Source organism: Anabrus simplex, chromosome 6, assembly GCF_040414725.1.
Source record: "Anabrus simplex isolate iqAnaSimp1 chromosome 6, ASM4041472v1, whole genome shotgun sequence".
Lineage (NCBI taxonomy): Eukaryota > Metazoa > Arthropoda > Insecta > Orthoptera > Tettigoniidae > Anabrus > Anabrus simplex.
In genome coordinates, this window is record NC_090270.1 from 289,460,200 (window position 1) to 289,479,365 (window position 19,166).

Sequence of the window (19,166 nt, forward strand, 5' to 3'; positions counted from 1 at the left end):
CGTCTATTCAAAGATTTTAAAATGATATGCATATCGAAATCTTCCCCGGGATGAGTATATTCTAAATATGAAGTTTGGTTGAGATCTATCGAGCAGTTTCGACGTGATGGTGGAACAGACAAACTGACAAACAGACACGAAAAGTAAAATCCACCGATTCGGTCTTGAGTTGACCTAAAACAGATAAATATCTGAAAAATTGGCAAAACAAAAGAAATTACAGACAGCGGACCCCTACAAATTTATTTATATAGATTATTGATAATTTGTTCATTAAGGCAAGTGATAAGTTTTATTTCTTCTATATTCTGGTAATGGATTTTTATCTGAAGCTAAAGAAGTGCAAGTGGAATCACTATGCGTCTGGTTTTTGAAGCATGATGGTCATGTTTCATACGATATCATCCACAGTTTTGGCATCTGTAACATCATTGCTTGGAGCGAGTTTGTGCTTCTTGCAGGAATTACCTAGTCACCAGCAATCTTATTACCTCCTCCTCCGTCTCCCTCCTCCCCTCCTCCTACTATTGCTCGAGGTATATGGGTCATAGTAAAGGGTAACTGGATATAAGACTGAGAAGGTGGTGGTGATTATTGTTTTAAGGAGACGTCCACTGTCCATCCTGAAACACTAATCGTAAGAATGAAGGTGTCCCGTCCCTTATCAGAATGAGTATGTCTGATAATGAAAGGAAGAGCCACGAAATGCGTGAACACGAATGACTCATTTGACGTCACAAATCTAATACCGTCCTGGCGGCGTGAGACCAAAAGGTGGCTGAGGGAGATTTTGATTGGAATTATTGAAGCTTGGAGGCTTTCCCAGGTAAGTGGAAGCAAAGGGAGACTCAGTTACGTGCCACATGTGTCAATAGAAGGAAATATCTTCATTGGGTTAATCACATATATGAGATTGTATGTAAAACGTACATATATCTGCACATGATTAGTAGAGTATTCAGGGGTTGTAGTAAGGATATAAAGGAGAGAGCATATAAGTCTCTGGTAAGATCCCAACTAGAACATGGTTCCAGATTATGGGATCCTTACCAGGATTACTTGATTCAAGAAATGGAAAAAATGCATAGAAAGCAGCTCAATTTGTTATAGGTGATTTCCAACAAAAGAGTAAGGTTACGGAAATGTTGTAAAATTTGTGCTGGGAAGACCTGGGAGAAAGGAGACGAGCTTCACGACTAAGTGTTATGTTCCGAGCTGTCAGTGGAGAGATGGCGTGGAATAACATCAACAGACGAGTGATGTTTTTAAAATTAGGAAAGTTCACTACGTAAAGATAAAGTTGGAATTAAAGAGAACAAATGGTAAATATTCGTTCAAAATTCCGTGCAATCATTTAACCCTTGAGAGGGCGCGTCACGGTCTTTTCGGTCGGGTTCAGAGATATATGTTGATAGTTCTTAACGTAGTGGGCTGCTAGCTTCCATCCCCTCAGTACGTTACGTTAGACCCGTCCACTAACAATGTGCGTAAACAATTCACCCCTCACGCACCTCAGTTTCAGCCTGAGTGCATTGTTCGACGGAGCCGGTCAAAAAATCCTGGCGCGCCCAATGACGTATGAGAGTTTATGAGTTAAGTGTTATTTTATGTTTTCAGTTAATATGGTAATAATGTGTCAGTTTTGTTTTATTTCCATATATGCTGAAGTCCAACACACCATGGATAGAAATAGAGAACGAGAAATTCAAAGACTTTTAAGAAATGGACATTCGCCAAATGTTAGGATTGCCTGAAGAAGAGCAGCCCTCTGAAGCTCCACAAGAACTAGAAGATCATGGAAAATGCGCCTGCTGAAACTGAAGGAAAGAACAGAAAAACCAAGACTAGATGCCAGTTACATATCTGTGAAGAAATCTCGGCATCGACATGTGTTCGGTGCGGTAGGGAAATTCAAGAATCAAGTGATGACACAGAATGGACGTCAGTTGTTTAATATCCAAATTTTGTATTGTTAGAATACCTTTCGACATTATTTAAAAGTTGGTTGAAAATTATTTACTATTTTTGTAACGTTAAATATAGTTTTTGTTTAATTTGTGCTAGTTTTTCCCGATCCGGTCTAAAACGCCGTTTACCCCACCTCACGGGGTTATTTTTACGCGCCCACTCCAGGGTTAAGAAAGGGCAAGGAAAACAACAGATTGGGAATCTGCCACCTGAGCGGCTGCCCTAAATGCAGATCAATATTGACTGATTGATTGATTGATTGATTGATTGATTGATTGATTGATTGATTGATTGATTGATTGATTGATTGATTGATTGATTGATTGATTGATTGATTGATTGATTATTGATTATTGATTGCTTGGTTGGTGAGTCTACACTTTCAAGCAGAAATCCTTTGGAGCTTACTTCTTTAAATTGACTCTCGAATTCGTAAACAAGATGAAAATGATGACGGTCAGATGGACACTCACTTGCAACCTGTAATTTAGGGAACTGCAATTCTAGTCATCATTTAACCGTTGGTGTACATTGATGTACGAGGCAGTAGTAGCACGGGATTGCCTATCAATATTGCAAGGAGTAAAAAGCACGCGAGCATAGTTTACCAGAGCAGCTCGGAGAAGATCACGATTAATTTCACTTTCTTCCGAAAAAGAGAAGAAGGATGTTGAAAGGAGGATGGAGGAAGGCATGAAGCGCATAATTGATCTTTCTTCTATCGATATTGGCGAGATTAGACCTGCGATCCCTTTACCCATGGTGAAGCAATTAACTACAAGACTTGTTGGCATAGATCCTGAGGGCTCTTTACTACGTGAACGTGGAAGGAGTGGAAATGTGTCGTTCAAGGATGTACTTACTCATAACAAAACGTAATTGGAATGGGTGAGATTAAGAAGGAAAATTTTCCATGGAGTATTATTTCAGAAAACAGAAAACATGTGTATGTTTAAAACTAATTGTTACAGTGCATGACGTGAGATGAATCATCATAGCGGGTTTTTTTATGACCGGGTTGCCAACGGAGACAGAGCCTCCGTCACTCAGACGGCAGCGCGTCGGCCGCTCACCGCTGGGTTCCGTGGTTCAAATCCCGGTCACTCCATGTGAGATTTGTACTGGACAAAGCGGAGGCAGGACAGGTTTTCCTCCGGGCACACCGGTTTTCCCTTGTCAACTTTCATTCCAGCAACACTCTCCAATGTCATTTCATTTTACCTGTCAGTCATTAATCATTGCCACAGACGAGTGCGACAGGCTACTAGGAAATAAAGGAAGGGGAAGACCAACGAAGATATTCTTCGAAACTTGACGGGATGTAAAAACAACAAGAAAGTGAAGGAGAACGGTTACAGCGACAAGGCTGCAATGTATGGTGATGATGCCCACGTGACATGAACCTCATCAGCGGAGTTAATGAGGTGAAGTTAATGACAGTAGGAAGGGAGAGGGTGGAATCTGGTACTACTCATGTTGAATAGGACCAAGGTGTCTGGTTAAGGCTTAAAGTCTCTATTAGACGGACGAATCACCATCGACAGCGTCATATGACCTAAATTTATATAAACACTGAGGAGAGGTTTGAAACTGAATCCGGGTTTTTGGCACGCAAACTAGTGATTAGAAATTATATACCACCTTACATATTTATGCCTTTCAGTGTTCAGACCTTAAACTTCACAAAAATCTATTTCTGTAATCGCTTCTCGTTTACTTATCCATTATATATCACACGCGTTACATGAATGTTTGAATTCATAGTGTCATAGTGATAACAATAATTTTCTCTAGATCAGGGCCTCTCAAACGCCCAAAATCTCACGCGTGCAGATAGAGGCGCAAGAGCTCCGTGCACTGTGCATCGCTGCCGCTCGGCATGGCTCGGATCAACGCTTCGTCTCTGGGCTACTCGGCTAAGCTCGGCTCAACTCGCCTATACTCGGCTCAAGTCAGCCCGGATTTGGAGCGCTACGGCGCAAGTGGGGCAGAGGGAGACAGGCGGAGCGAGCGAGACAGGCGTGCGGAAAGAGAGAGTAAGCGCTATTGCTCCAAATCGAGGAGTGGGGGGTCTGCACTCTGGTCAACCAAGCCAAGTCGTCTTTTGCACCGTGCACAGTGTATGCAACACGCGCATGCACCCTGAGAGGCCCTGCTCTAGATTAACCCGTTAAGTGGGGAGGTCATAAAAGAGGAATTCCTGCATAGTGGGGAATCATTTTCGGTAAAAATTTTTCTTTAGAAAAGAAATAGTTTTTGCCAACCTACACCCGCTTAAATATTATATTATGTTAAAATTAGCATAAAATTATACGCTGCGGTGTAAAATGTGTTATTATTTACAATTAAAACGATTTTTCAATTCATCCAGTGTCAGTGCAAAAATTGCTTATGTGCCATTTCATATTTACTCCGATTCGGAGTATTATTTGTGTTGCTTATATTAATTCAAAGTTGAAATGCGTTACGCACAAATAAAAAAGTATCATATACTCCAAATAATACAGACACATTCACTCAAATATCACATTTTCCTGAAATAAAATAGAAAAATTTACTCACCACGTAGGCCTATAACTTGCCATTGAAGAGGGCAGCGAGTAATCCATGAGTTCATTCATCACAATTTTGTCACCACATTACACAAAATTACACTACACTGTTCAACACTATTTACACTAATTATTTACACACAATAGCTATAACAAATGACTGGAGAAAAACATTGAAAAGAACTATTTCAGGATGGTCACTGATGTTGCCGGCACGCAGAATGTACAGCGGTCACCGCGTGTAGACTACGATCTTCTCAGATTCCCCGGGTATGGAACCTGAGACTCGCTGGCATATTTGCAATGCTCATACTTCAACTGTATGGTATAGCCTGAAGCAAGGAGAGGGGCACAAAGCGACATTGCATACTACACAACAATACTGAGTGTCCCGCCGCTGGCCTTTCGCCACACAAACAACGCATCTCTTATTTGCGTGCAGTCTTGATTTCGAGGCTGGATTGAAATCTGGAAAATGCCTTCCCGAGAATCGAGTTGACTAGTCAACGTGTGCGGGTCTCACTGATCGAATTGGCAAGGCTGCGTTAGGGGTAGCGTTCGCATACTTCTGAAATAGTTTCTGCACAATTTGAATACGAAACTCCAGCTGAGTGAATTTACCGCCGTGTTTCTTGTATATCACAAAAGCATTGAACACTGTTATATCCAGTAGGTGTCTAAAAATCTTGTGGTAATATTTCTTCATTCTTTTTCTCGCCATACTGTATGGCACGATACATTGGTCCGATAAGTCCACCCCTCCCATTGAGTCATTGTACTCAATACATACGACCGGCTTCTCTTTGGTTTCTCCTTTCTTGTTTAGAACAGTGCGCATTTCCGCGTCATGAATACTACTCAGCATGCAGACGTCTCTCTTGTCTTTCCACTTCAAGGCCATGAGTTTGTTTTATAGGCAAAAGCCACCTCCCCTTTTTTCAGCTTTTTCCCCATGACGTCCTTCGGAAGATTTTTTCTGTTAGATTTTACAGTGCCGACAGCGTCTGTCTGAAACTCATTGAGCTGATCGAAGAGTTCCGGGCTACTGTAATAATTGTCTAGAGCTATGAGATATCCCTTATTTAGAAGAGGTTCGGCTAGAGCAAACACTACTTTCGAGGGCTTGGTATACTGAGAAATATCTACCCCACAAACCTCATTTGCTATCTCAGTTTCCTTTCCTGTGTACCACAGGATATTCCACACATATCCTGTTTTAGCCTCACATAATTTAAAAGATTCCATCCCGAAACGAGCTTTCTTCTTCGGAATGTACATTTTCCACCCCAAGCGACCTTTCCAAAGGAGTAAACTTTCGTCAATTGATAGACGATCATCTGGTAAATAGGACATTTTAAATTTTGATACAAGAATGTCTAGAACTGGCTTCACTTTGTAGAGTTTTGGGGATACTTGCCGATCGTAAGCCTCATTATCTGAGAAATGTAAAAATTTCAGTAGAAGGAAAAAACGTTTCTCGGACATGGTCTCGTAAAACACGGGCGTAGCAAACAATCTATTACGTGAAAAATAATGAGACAGCTTCGGCTTTTGAATTATACCCTGAAGAAGAAAGATCCCAAATAAAAGTTTTATTTCTTCCTTGTTAGTAGGAACCCAATCCCTCTCCCTGCTTCTCCTTTTCATTTTAGCTGTTCCTATACTAGCTTGTATTGACTGCTGAGCGTACAGATTAGTTTGCTCTGCAATAAGTTCGCACAGTTCATCGTCAATGAAATCCTCAAATATTTCGTCCGGTTCTTTTTTATATAAAAGTTCGCCCTGAATTCCACTTTGGTATGTACCTGGAAATCGGGCTCTCCTACATCTCCTTACATCCCAGTCATTAGGCAGAGTAGGAGGCAAATCACTCTCACTTTCTGACTCGCTACTCTCATCGGAGCTCGAACTCGACACCTGTCCACGGCATCTAGGCAACAGGCCTACTCCGACGGAAGCACTCGTGCTTGGAGCATCTAATAGCGGGATAGTTTCACCATTACTATCTAAAGTAGAATCACTGCAACTATCTTCCTCACTGAGCTCGAGAATATCCCGTATATCATCACTCGGAAGATCTACAATTCTTTTGGACATGTTGACTACAAATAGGAAACGCTACATGTAGAATTAAAACAATAAATCACAAGATAAATTTATATACCAACAAAACAACTTATGAGAGCTGAAAACATTCACACCAGGACATGAAATACTACGCTCGTCGCGGCACACTGACTGAGCTTCTCGTCAAGCGCCACATAGGTTGTTCTTGCGCTACGCAGCTATGTAGCAAATAATAAGGGGATTCCTAGACGAGAACTGCTTAGATACACGAAGGTGAAAAAAATGCTGTCAGATGGCAGCACCTCTCGGAACATACAGAGAAAGTTTCAAACCTACCGCTTGTTTCGTTACGGAGATAAAAAATAAAAACTTTCCGCGCTTCACATGACGCGCGCCCACCATCGGGCTCGCTCCAGCCGCGTCACCTGAAGCGAGCCCCACTCTACGGGTTAATGGAAAAATGTACTCGTTATTATCCGGAAGCAGGAATGATTTGCAATTCTAATACATCTGTAATTATAATTCCGATGTTTATGTAAACTGCAATAAATTTCGTGGTACAAAACGTATCATTTAAATCGGGCGAGATGGCTGTGCGGTTAGGGGCGCGCAGTTGTGAGCTTGAATCTGGGAGATAGTAGGTTCGAACCCCTCTACCCATAGCCCTGAAGATGGTTTCCCGTGGTTTCCAATTTTCACACCAGGCTGTACCTTAATTAAGGCCATGGCTATTTCCTTCCCACTCCTATCGCATCGTCGCCATAAGACCTAACTGTGCCTGCGTGACGTAAAGCATGTTGTAAAAAAATAAAGCATGTATAATTTTATGCGTTAATAACTCGAGAGCTTTTCAAATATACTAAATACCAGGAATTCATGTTTATACATTAAAAATTAAAAAATATAGAAAGTATAGTATGAAACAAATTCAAAAATTCAATGGAGGTTTTTAGATTCGTGTCACCGAAAAAATTTCCCTTTTACGTAGTTATCCTTTTGAATATTAATATAGCGGATTGAGTATTAATATAACTTATACGTACTATTTGTTCATTTTCTTCCACCTAATTAATTCATTAACATTTTTGAACATTCATCCATTAAAAAAGCTGCTCTTGCTGTTTCAGTTTACTAGTTTATTCAGATCATTGCAATTTTACAAAATAAATTCCGAAGAAATGCACGTCACGTTAATGAGTTATTTATGACATGAATATATAAGATAGTAATAATAATAATAATAATAATAATAATAATAATAATAATAATAATAATAATAATAATAATAATAATAATAATAATGGCTCGTGCCCTCTGTAGAGGCCTGCTGCACGCCTTTCGATTTAAGGACAGCACAAAGCTCCATTCTCTGAGCAAGTGGAAATAACTATGGCGTTTTAAATCCTCGAGCTGGCAAAACACGAACCTGAGACGCTTTGCACCGAAGGCCAGCATTTTAACCAGTTATTCTCGAAGTCAGTCCTTCGGATAGATGAGAATGTTTTTTTCCATGCGTGTTCTGTGCCACAAATGAGTGCAACCGCCGGCAGTCGATAGTCTTTGAAGCCGCAGGCTAACACTCTCCTTGCAAAGACGAGAAACTCCGCGGAAACCGACTGTGGAAGAGCAATATTTTAATGACTTCCTGCAAACTTACACTATTATCCGAGCCAGAGCAATGACTTCCTCACAGAGCGCGAACTTCTACTACAATATTAGGAGATCTTGGAAGGAATGAGGATGATTATAATCTGCCGGCTTAAATGATGTTTCTCAAGATTCAGGTTTCCCTCTTCCTGGCCACGTAGCAAATAGTTCCAATGCAAAGTTTTAAAATGCACTTAACTTTTTACCATTTCTGCAGCTAAGCAGAACGACCCGTTCACTCTTTTTTTTCTACAAGTTGCTTTACGTCGCACCGACACAGACAGGTCTTATGGTATCTTAATAAGGTACGGACCCAGCATTTGCCTAGTGTGAAAATGGGAAACCACGGAAAACCATCTTCAGGGCTGCCGACAGTGGGGTTCGAACCCACTATCTCCCGAATACTGGATACTGGCCGCACTTTAGCGACTGCAGCTATCGAGCTCGTTGACCCGCTCACTAATGGCATCAAAGAATTCATGAATACCTTTCAAATGTGAAAAGTTAGGAATGTTGCTTGACAAAAGTGAACGCGTTTTCTACATACGTCCAAAACAGATATTTTTGTTTTCATTTTCTACATCCACAAAAATGCATGGGCTATTAAATGTGTGATATCGTTTGTGATAGTATCTATTAGGAAAAGCAAGTTTGATAATATCCTGCTTTCAATGTCTCGATATTCATTATGTCATTATCATACATAAAAGGGTATGTTTGTAATATGTAAGCTTATATTATTGTGCGTAACTAATTAACATGTTTTCATAATTAATCTACACTGTCGGTTATAATTACGGAAAACTTTATTTTCGCAATCCGTTTTCTTAACATGTGTACTTGTCAGGAAGAAAACTATATAAATTCCATCAGTAATTAAGAAGCTAATTTTGACCTTTAATTAAGAAAACAATGTCCTTCAAACCTTTGTATGTACAGATGATTACAATGGGGAAATGTACTGTCGTTTATTTTACAATACGCTGACATGGAATCACTACGGTTTCTTTCATGAAAAGCACGCTGCTCCATTGCGGAAACCGTTGAGTTTGTATTCTTGAGTATATTTAGTATATATCATCGCTGCCGGGACAAAACCTCCTATGTGAAACATTTTAACTTAGAACTTTGGCCGGTAAGGTTCTGTCATCTAAGGTCCAATATTGTGTGAATGTTTTCAAGGCATTCTCGCTCTTCATAATGTATGTGCTGCGGGTCAGTATATTTCCAAAAATATTAGCACATAGGAGGTTTTGTCCCGGCAACGGCGATATTTTACTTCAGTTGAAATTATTTCGAAACTTTCGTAAGAAAGGACTCGTCACCTTGTACATAAGTCAGAATATTCTTCATGACTTGGCTAAGAAACATTCCATATCAATGTCCTAGTTCTAATGCCACGTATCTGACAATGCTTTTCCTATCCATTATTTTCCTTAAGACTGGTCACGCCTCCCAGCCACATATGGGCATGAAGTCCATCAGAACAATTTTCGCTGTGTTCATTTTTTACGCCAATGTGTAAAGGAATATGAATATTATCGCACTGTAGGAATGTATGTTTGCATACCATATGTATGCACTCCTACAGTATAACGTATTTGTGGTTCATGAATAGGCGTCATATTTCAGATATGCAAAACTCGCCTCACGATTTTCCCTTATCTAGCCCAACTATTTCTTGGTGTTGGGATTTCATTTTCGCCAGTGCATGTATTAAATGGATAAAACATAAATTGATACAAGTGCATCCTAAGTGTAACTGTCGTAAACTGTCTTAAAAAAGGACTCGTCACCATGTAAATAAGTCAGGACATCCTTCATGAATTGGGTAAGAAACATTCCATATTGATGCTCTGGAAATACACTCCACAGGCACATTCTACAGAGTATTTGAAGCCCGTTATGCTGAGAGAGGACATATCTTCCACAAGTTGTTCGGAACTTGTTTAGAGATTTCTACGCTCTTCTTGACTCCAGTCTACTCCACTTCACTCCACAGTCACATTCTGCAGAGTATTTGGAGCCCGTTATGCCGAGCAAAGAGCAAAGTAATCTCCATACAGGCCATGGAGGACCTGGGAGGGGTGGAACATAAAGGCTTCCACTATCCGTAACCTCTGCACTTGATGGGGTAGAGTGGTTAGCTCTACGCCCGGCTGCCTTTGACCCCCAGAAATTAACCTGGTATTCATTACTGGGGTAGGTTGAGACCATGCGCATCTCCAGAATCCGAAATCTCGTTTCTTACATTTTTCGACTTTCTGACGGGAAATAGAACTCATATCCTTCCGTGTGAACCAAGCACGCCTTTACCGTCCCAGCTAGGCAGCCCGTTTAATAAGTATATAATTTACAAAAATCTGAAACCTGAAATTCTGAAAGAGGACACGTATCTAGATTTTTATTCCCAACCAAGTCTTCCGATCACTATTACATCAGTGACAAGGTTTTGGCAAGTTCCTCTAGACTAACATGGTTTGCGCGAGGAGGGAATTCGTTCACAATGTGCCAAATGGTCTGGAAATACACTCCATAGTCACATTCTGTAGAGTATTTGAAGTCCGTTATGCTGATCGAAGACACATCTTCCACAAGTTGTTAGGAAATTCTTTAGAGACTTTTATGCTCTTCTTGAAAACTCAAAACCAGTATGAATATAGTTTCGATCAAAGGGGCTGTTTTCATTGTACTGTTAGATCGAAGCCGACTTTTATCAGAATTTTTGGTCAAGTGAAGGAAAATGAAACTCTGTGGCTCACAGGTAGATAATGCGCGGAACTGAGAGACCAGGACTCCCCCACTAATTTCCTGATGGAAACCAATAAAGAAGTGTAATTGTTTTGCAATGTAATCATTTTATAGTAACGATTTTGATGTTCTTACGTACCCCGAACAAATGATCGATAGTACTGTGTACCCCAAACGAAAGAAAGCTCTTTATTTTTCCAAGTGATTATTTAACAGAACTCTCAGTTACAAACAACACCTATTAAGAACAGCTGCCAAAATCAAAATAAAATTGTTCTGAAACTCTGTGGCACATCGCGAGCACCTTCTGCATCGACACTCCGTAATTCAACTCTGGGATTGGTTTACCCTGTTGAAGAATATTACTCTCCAGCTTGGATGAATAGAACTCACACAAGATTTGTTGACTCACAGCTCAACCATACCATGCGTCTCATAACTGGTGCAATCAGACATTCACCTACTTTCTGGCTACCCTACCCGTACATAGATATCTGCCACGTCCTCCTACGCGGCGGGAAAGTTCAATATACAATAGTCTAGAGATAAATCCTTACCTACCTGTTCATCCAGACATCCCAACTATCAGTAAAGGAAGGATTCACACTCGTCACCCACCCCTGGAAACTGCAAAGATGTTAGTTGGCAACGGGTATAATATTAATGACTGCTGGAGACAGACATGGCAGATCAATTCTACAACGGAACAACTTACGATGCCGCGCATATCGTCCAAGCCACCTGGATTTGAATTGCCACGCAAGATCTGGTCTGTTCTTGACCGAATAAGAACCAACACTGACAGGTGTGTCGATTTTCTCCACAAGTCGAAGAAAATAACTTCTCCAAGTTGTGCCTGTGGTGCTGAAGTATAGACTATTCACCATATAGTTCAAAATTGTCCGTTGAAAGGTTTCCCGGGCGATCCAACAGAGTTTCTGGTTATGCCGGAGGGACCAATAGACTACGTTCGTGGCCTGGATATTAGTTCGTAATTATGAGTTAATTTTAAATATTAATATTTAGTGATGTAGCCATACGCTAAGTAATTTGTTAGTGAAACGTGAAACAGTCTTCGTGAGAAATACCGTATAGTAAAACTTTATAAATGCTATTTGTCTAGAAACGTTGATGTATTCACTTTTAATGTAAAGAAAAGGCTTAGAGGGAAAGGCAGAGATTGATTCTATGGTCCCTTCGTGTGGAAAATCACTCTCTTAGCTGCAACGTCCTGGCTGGGCATCGATCCAGAAACACAGTCTGACGAGCGCTGCTGGCTGGATCTCCTTTATTTATGAAGGATCACATCTTATGTGAATGGACGGGCTGGATGCCAGTGAGGCGACGTCGGGGAAGCTACAATCCAGCCCATAGTCTGAAGCATGCAGCGCCTTTCTATCGCATGAATAACGCTGCGTTCTTGTTGAGTGAAACCAACGCAGCGCAAGCATTCGAGATAACTTTCATCCGACACGTCGCAGAGACTATTGTTTAGTAGAACTCCCATTTTGAATAGGAAAACGTGTTCCAAATTCTATACATAGAGCGAGTCTTTTCTTTTCATGGACGGAACTGTGATATGTTGCTCAATATAATAGAAATGACTGTTGCCCAGAGCATTTTAATAAGTGCAATTCGTGTTTTCATTAATGACGAGAATAAGAATAAGAATAAGAATAAGAATAAGAATAAGAATAAGAATAAGAATAAGAATAAGAATAAGAATAAGAATAAGAATAAGAATAAGAATAAGAATAAGAATAAGAATAAGAATAAGAATAAGAGTAAGAGTAAGAGTAAGAATAAGAATACCGGGCGAGTTAGCCGTGCGGTTGGACGCGCGCGGCTGTGAGCTTGCATCCGGAAGGTAGTGGGTTCGAATCCCACTGTCGGCAGCCCTGAATATGGTTTTCTCCGTGGTTTCCCATTTTCACACCAGGCAAATGCTGCGGCTGTACGTTAACTAAGTCCACGGCCGCTTCATTCCAACTCCTAGGTCTTTCCTATCCCATCGTCACCATAAGACATATCTGTGTCGGTGCGACGTAAAGTAAATTGAAATAAGAACAAGAACAAGAACAAGAACACGAATTAGAATTAGAATTAGGATTAGAATTAGAATTAGAATTAGACAGTTTTGTTGTTGTTGATGTTTGCGCTGTCAGTATATAGGCAGGTTTGATGAACCTCTCCATGCACTCTGTTCTGTGCAAAACTCTTCATATCTATTTCAGTACCGTATCCTCCAAGTACTTTAATCTGCTTGCACCAGGCGAGTTGGCCGTGCGGTTAGGGGTGCGCAGTTGTGAGCTTGCATCCGGGAGATAGCGAGTTCGAACCCCTACTGTCGTCAGGCTTGAAAATGGTTTTCCGTGGTTTCCAATTTCTTTCCACTCCTAGCACTTTCCTATACCATCGTCGCCATCAGACCTATCTGTGCCGGTGCAACGTAAAGCAAAATTGTAGTAAATAAATAAATAAATAGATAAATAAATAAATAAATAAATAAATAAATAAATAAATAAATAAATAAATAAATAAATAAATAAATAATATCTGTTTGCAATATTAGATATAGGTTTTGTTCTACTACTCTTACTTTTCTGAACAAGCCTTAGGGTCTAAGTGTCGCAAGATACATACTAACAGTCTATAATTTATTCTGATTAAATTGTTTCACCAGCTTGATTCTGTATCTCTCCATTTGCCATCCGACGTCCGGCTCCATGGCTAAATGGTTAGCGTGCTCGCCTTTGGTCACAGGGGTCCCGGGTTCGATTCCCGGCAGGGTCGGGAATTTTAACCATCATTGGTTAATTTCACTGTCACTGGGGCTGGGTGTATGTGTCGTCTTCATCATCATTTCATCCTCATCACGACGCGCAGGTCACCTACGGGTGTCAAATCGAAAGACCTGCACCTGGCGAGCCGAACATGTCCTCGGACACTCCCGGCACTAAAAGCCATACGCCATTTCATTTTGCCATCCGACATGCCCACTTTACCCCTATGCATACCCACTTCCGTAGCCTAACGCTTAACACTACTGGTTCAATTCACGGAGGCCCCATTTCGACTCCCAGCTCTGTCAGAGGTTTAAGCTTTCTTCAGTGGGGGCTGGTATATGTATCAAATGGTACACACAGCTAACCTCCATTCAGATGTGCTTGAAAAGAATTGCGCCACGTCGAGAAATGCGAAAACACGAATTTACATTCTACTGTCATTATTCTTCTATAGCACTAAATTTCAATGGCTACCATTCTCCTTATTTCTGCGCTGGACACTGGTAATATCTCACTTCCATACAATGCCATGCTTCAGACGAAAGTATTTTTCTAACACGCATATCTATGTTTCAAATATGAAAATGTCGTTTCTTAAGGAATAGCGTCTTCTCTGGGCTATTTCGCATTTCCAATACTTCTAATTTATGTCAATCTTGGTTCTTCTACTACCTAAGTAAAAATATTGATCTACCTTTTTAGATCTTTTCCCTTAATCTGATATATCCCAAAATACCTGACTTAATTTGACTGAATTATATTCCGTTTCATCCAGTAGTCTGGCAGCCGCTTGATAGCTGTATTGCAATGGATGGCAGCAGTGAGGTTAGCGACTTCTACTTGTTCAAAAAGATTTTATGTAATTTTTGTGACGTTTTGAATCATTGTTACTTTAAATCCTACGGGCATGAGCTCGGATATCATCATTTTCCAAATTTACACAGATTCAAATTTAAAATTCGTAATTCATTTTAAAGTAATAAACTTAATATATAACGGAAGTTTAAATTTTAATTTCATTTCTACCTGAATTTTAAGTAGTTTTAGAGATGTTAATGATCTTTAATCGACTCTGTTAGAAATCTGATATCAGTTACACAGAAAACCTATTATTAAGGAATATATTTGGTGTAGGCGGTTTTTCTCCGGGTACTCCGGTTTTCCCTGTCGTATTTAATTCCCGAAACACTCTCCAATTTCATTTAATTTCATTTCATCTGTCATTCATTAAACATTGCCCCATAGGAGTGCGACAGGCTTCGGCAGCCGGCACAATTCCTATCTTCACCGCTAGATGGGGCTTCATTCATTCCATTCCTGACCCGGTCGAATGGCTGGAAACAGGCTGTGGATTTTTATTTTCATATTTTGTCTAGGGAGCTACTACACAGGTGGACATGCTGTTCTAAACCACAGACTATCAACATGTCAGCTATCGCCTTCAGACCAATATACTTATGCCATTGCTAAGGTCTGGGAGTAAGCTATTAAGTGATATTTAAATGAAATTTTCGCAAATAATGTATTTTCCCTCCCGTATAATGTCACAGACCCCTCTGTGAATGTTCGTGCGAATATTCGTGACATCCTACCCATTGGTTTAGACGAGATGTCGATTGGAAACTAAGACAGACCCGCATATAGTCGTCATTTCACTTTTATGTATTAAAGATATTTGAGTAAATTTTTCTCCCAACTTGGCATCATCTAGGGGGTGGGATGAGGTGTATTGTCCGATAAGCGAGGAGTGGAAAGGCCATAGGGCAGGTTAAGTCCCTGCAGAAATACTTAAATTGATCTACATTGACGACACTGATATCCTCACAAATCTGTTTAACGAAGTCTACAGAACAAGGCCACTCTTGTTGCTTTACTAAAGTAAACATAAGCAAAGCGATGCAAGTAACATCGTACTCTCAGCCTGATGAGCCAAGTTCTCAAGGTATTCCTGGTAATCCATTGGCGAATCAACGCGAAGAGCAACTTACTGTACAAAACGCAGTTTTAGGAACGGGTTTGAGATAAGGGACGCCCTATTTTTAGTACAAGTCCTGGAACAACAATGCAAAGAAATGAACAAGGATGAGAAGGAGTTTGATAAAGTGAAATACGAATGACTGCTGAAAGTTATAAGAAAATTGGCCTTGATGACAGAGATTTCCGCTTCATAACCAGAGTTTACTGGCTTGTAGTCTTGATGAGTGACAGTTATGTCATCAAAGATGCATATTTTCATGGTCAACGTCGGATGTGATAAAGTGTAAATCTAATAATCTGAATTTCTTAGGTTAGTTGTACATATTTTTAAATTGTGTGACATGCCACTTTGGACCATTCAGGATCATTTTGCGGTTTTAAGCGATTAGGTTCGTCAAGGCAGACAAGTTTCTTTTATCTCGATCACGAAGAGGAAGTCATCTCACTATATCTTCATTACAAAGCATGCCAGATAATAATAATAATCATCATATAGACTTATCCTAAATCGTGTAATAATCCAGTAAATTAATAGTAGTTAATTTATACGCATAGATATGGGGATGTGGTTACGTTTGACTCTGTTAGGTTTAACAGGAAATGGCGCTGTTAAAAAATTGAAGACTTTCTCAGAATAAAGATGTAACCAACACACTTTTAAAAAGTAAGATTTCCGTGAAAACAGGGTGTATCATAATGCCTCTATGCTTTAATGTCATCTTAATGTCTTACAGTACATTTGAACTTCAAACTGGTTTACGGGCAGCAGAACTTTGTCCTCCTCGGTGTTATGATAGAACATCAGTCAAGATGGTGGAAGTGCTTGTGTTGGCTCATCACCAGGAAAAATAGATCACACACGAAATCGCACCTATATTTTGAAATATTTTCTTGACATTTTATTGTCATTATCATCTCCGCGTCATAACCAGAGTTTACTGGAATTAGAAGGCAATGTGGTTTGGCTTGGGGTCGTGATCAGTGCAAGTTATGTCTTCCAAGATGCGTATTTGCTAAGGCCTGGGCGTTAGCTATTAAGTGATATTTAACCCAAAAATTTCGCAAATGATGTAATTTTTGTTCTATATTTTGGTAATCACAAAGACCTCTGAGAAAGTTTGACAAAACACATCACGTCATAACATGTCACGGATTAATTTAAGGACGTTAAAAAATAGAACAGTTATTAGGCTCATCGAATTTCACACAACACATCATGTACATTATTTTTAAAAGCTTAAGTTATAACAATAAATTATTGTATTTAATAGGTGCATTTATTTGTACACTTGCACATGGAATCGGTTTAAGTAATGAATACCATGAAATAACCACTAAAAATAATTTGCCTGTCTCCTGAAAAATTACTGACTTCAATTACAGATAGACTGCCGAGCCTCACTAGTGGTCACATATAATATTTAGGAGCACGAGTGAATAATGTTACTGCGTTTTATAGGGGCATCATGTATTTGCTTCTCACTTCAACACTACTGAATGACAGAACCATACCAAGCTTGAGCAAAGTTAGGGTAGCAGTCGTATGCCTTCCTTTTCAGTTCCAATCATTCATCTATTATGTGGTTTATTCTACAGTGATTTTACAAAGGATTTTTGATTTTTACTTCATGAAGGTTGACCATTCTCGCATGTCAGTCACAGGCAAGGACGTTATATATTTCTTATTAGGCTCATCGACTTTGACACAACTTCTAGTAGACTTAATATCCTCCCCTTGTTAATAATCATTTAGATATTTTCCTACATTGGCACGGTCTGGAGGATATTCTTGAGCCTAATCCACCGTTGGCCTACAACTTATATTTTCTAAGAATCTTTGTCGCAGGATAATACCCACATATTGTATGGTCCTGTCTTATAATCGCCGATGATTTCAAATTAACCACAGAACTTCGGCGAAAATGTTTGAACATGATTTAAGAAGATAAAGTTAGAACATCGTGTAAACCGGTGCTATCAACAAATGGGACACACGCAAGAAATAAATGTGAACTGAGTGACATACTTCCAGTGCAACAGAACTTGTTTAAAAGAGTTTACCAAAACTTTTATTTTAATTTCACGCCTGGTGTTTTAAGTGTCTGTTATATTGTCGTTATATATTTTTATGTGTGTTTTATGTCTTGTGATAATGTATACGTTAAGGGATCCTAATTATTGTACATACAGTGCATAACTTGACGATATTTAGAATTATAAGGCTGAGGATGACCTGTAGTTCAGTTGAAACCGGTCCCTTAAATTGTCATTTTACTCATAGTGTATTAAAAGGTGGATAATCAGTTGCTTCCATGCTTGGTGACGGACGTGAGTGAGTGAGGCTCCACAGTAATCAAGTGATTTGAAGGTGTTATACAGCAGTGAAAGTGACAAAAATTTGCGGAAGTGTTACATTTGTATTTACCAATCAATATACACAAACGTTTTGTTGGTATTGATCCTCTTTTTCTTCCAAATTCGCATTGTAAAGAAAATGGGTCGCCGAAACAACGGAGTTGGAAGCCCAGCCATTACCAGTGCTGCCAACGTAGACCGCCTCGTGAAGTGCGCGCTGGATGACTTCATTAACTCGGACAGCTTCCTTGAAAAAATTGTGCAGGCCATTTCGACCCGCATAACAGAAGTGGTCATAAAAGAACTTGAAAAAGTTTAAAATTTAATATCGAAGCGTTGTCAGAGTTAACTGAAAAACTTGATAAGAAGGAGGCAAACTGAAGGATGATATGGACGCTAAGTGTGATTCATTGGAGCAATATAGCAGGAGAAATAATGTAAGAATTTTCGGCATTCCTGAAAGTTCGAACGAAAACTGCGATGAACTGCTGCTCAACGTGTGCAAAGCAGTAGGTGCAGATGTGAGACTTAATGACATCGATAGGTGTCACAGAGTAGGACCTCGATCTCCAGGAAAAACACGACCTATCCTAGTGAAATTTGTGTCTTATCGCTCACGGCAGGACGTCTTCACGAAGAAAAGGAAACTGAAAGGATCATCTACAACAATCCGTGAAGATCTTACGGCTGTCAGAATGTTCACCTTGAAGACAGCAATCCAGCGTTTTGGACTTACAAACACTTGGACTGATTCAGGAGACATCATAATCAAGAAGGCGGACGGGATGAAGTTAAGAGTTTGCCATTTAAAGGAACTTCCTATGGCATAAGTTTCTGTTGCAGTGCTGCTTTATCACTTGACAATGTGAGTCTACTCCCATCCTTTACCGTAAGTCACAGCCGAGAAGCTATCTTTTTATTTAGTTTATGAAAATCTATCTATCTATCTATCTATCTATCTATCTATCTATCTATCTATCTATCTATCTACATATCCATCCATTTACCGTATTAATTGACCTAAATATCCATTAGCTTATCTGTCTTCTTATCGTACCAATCT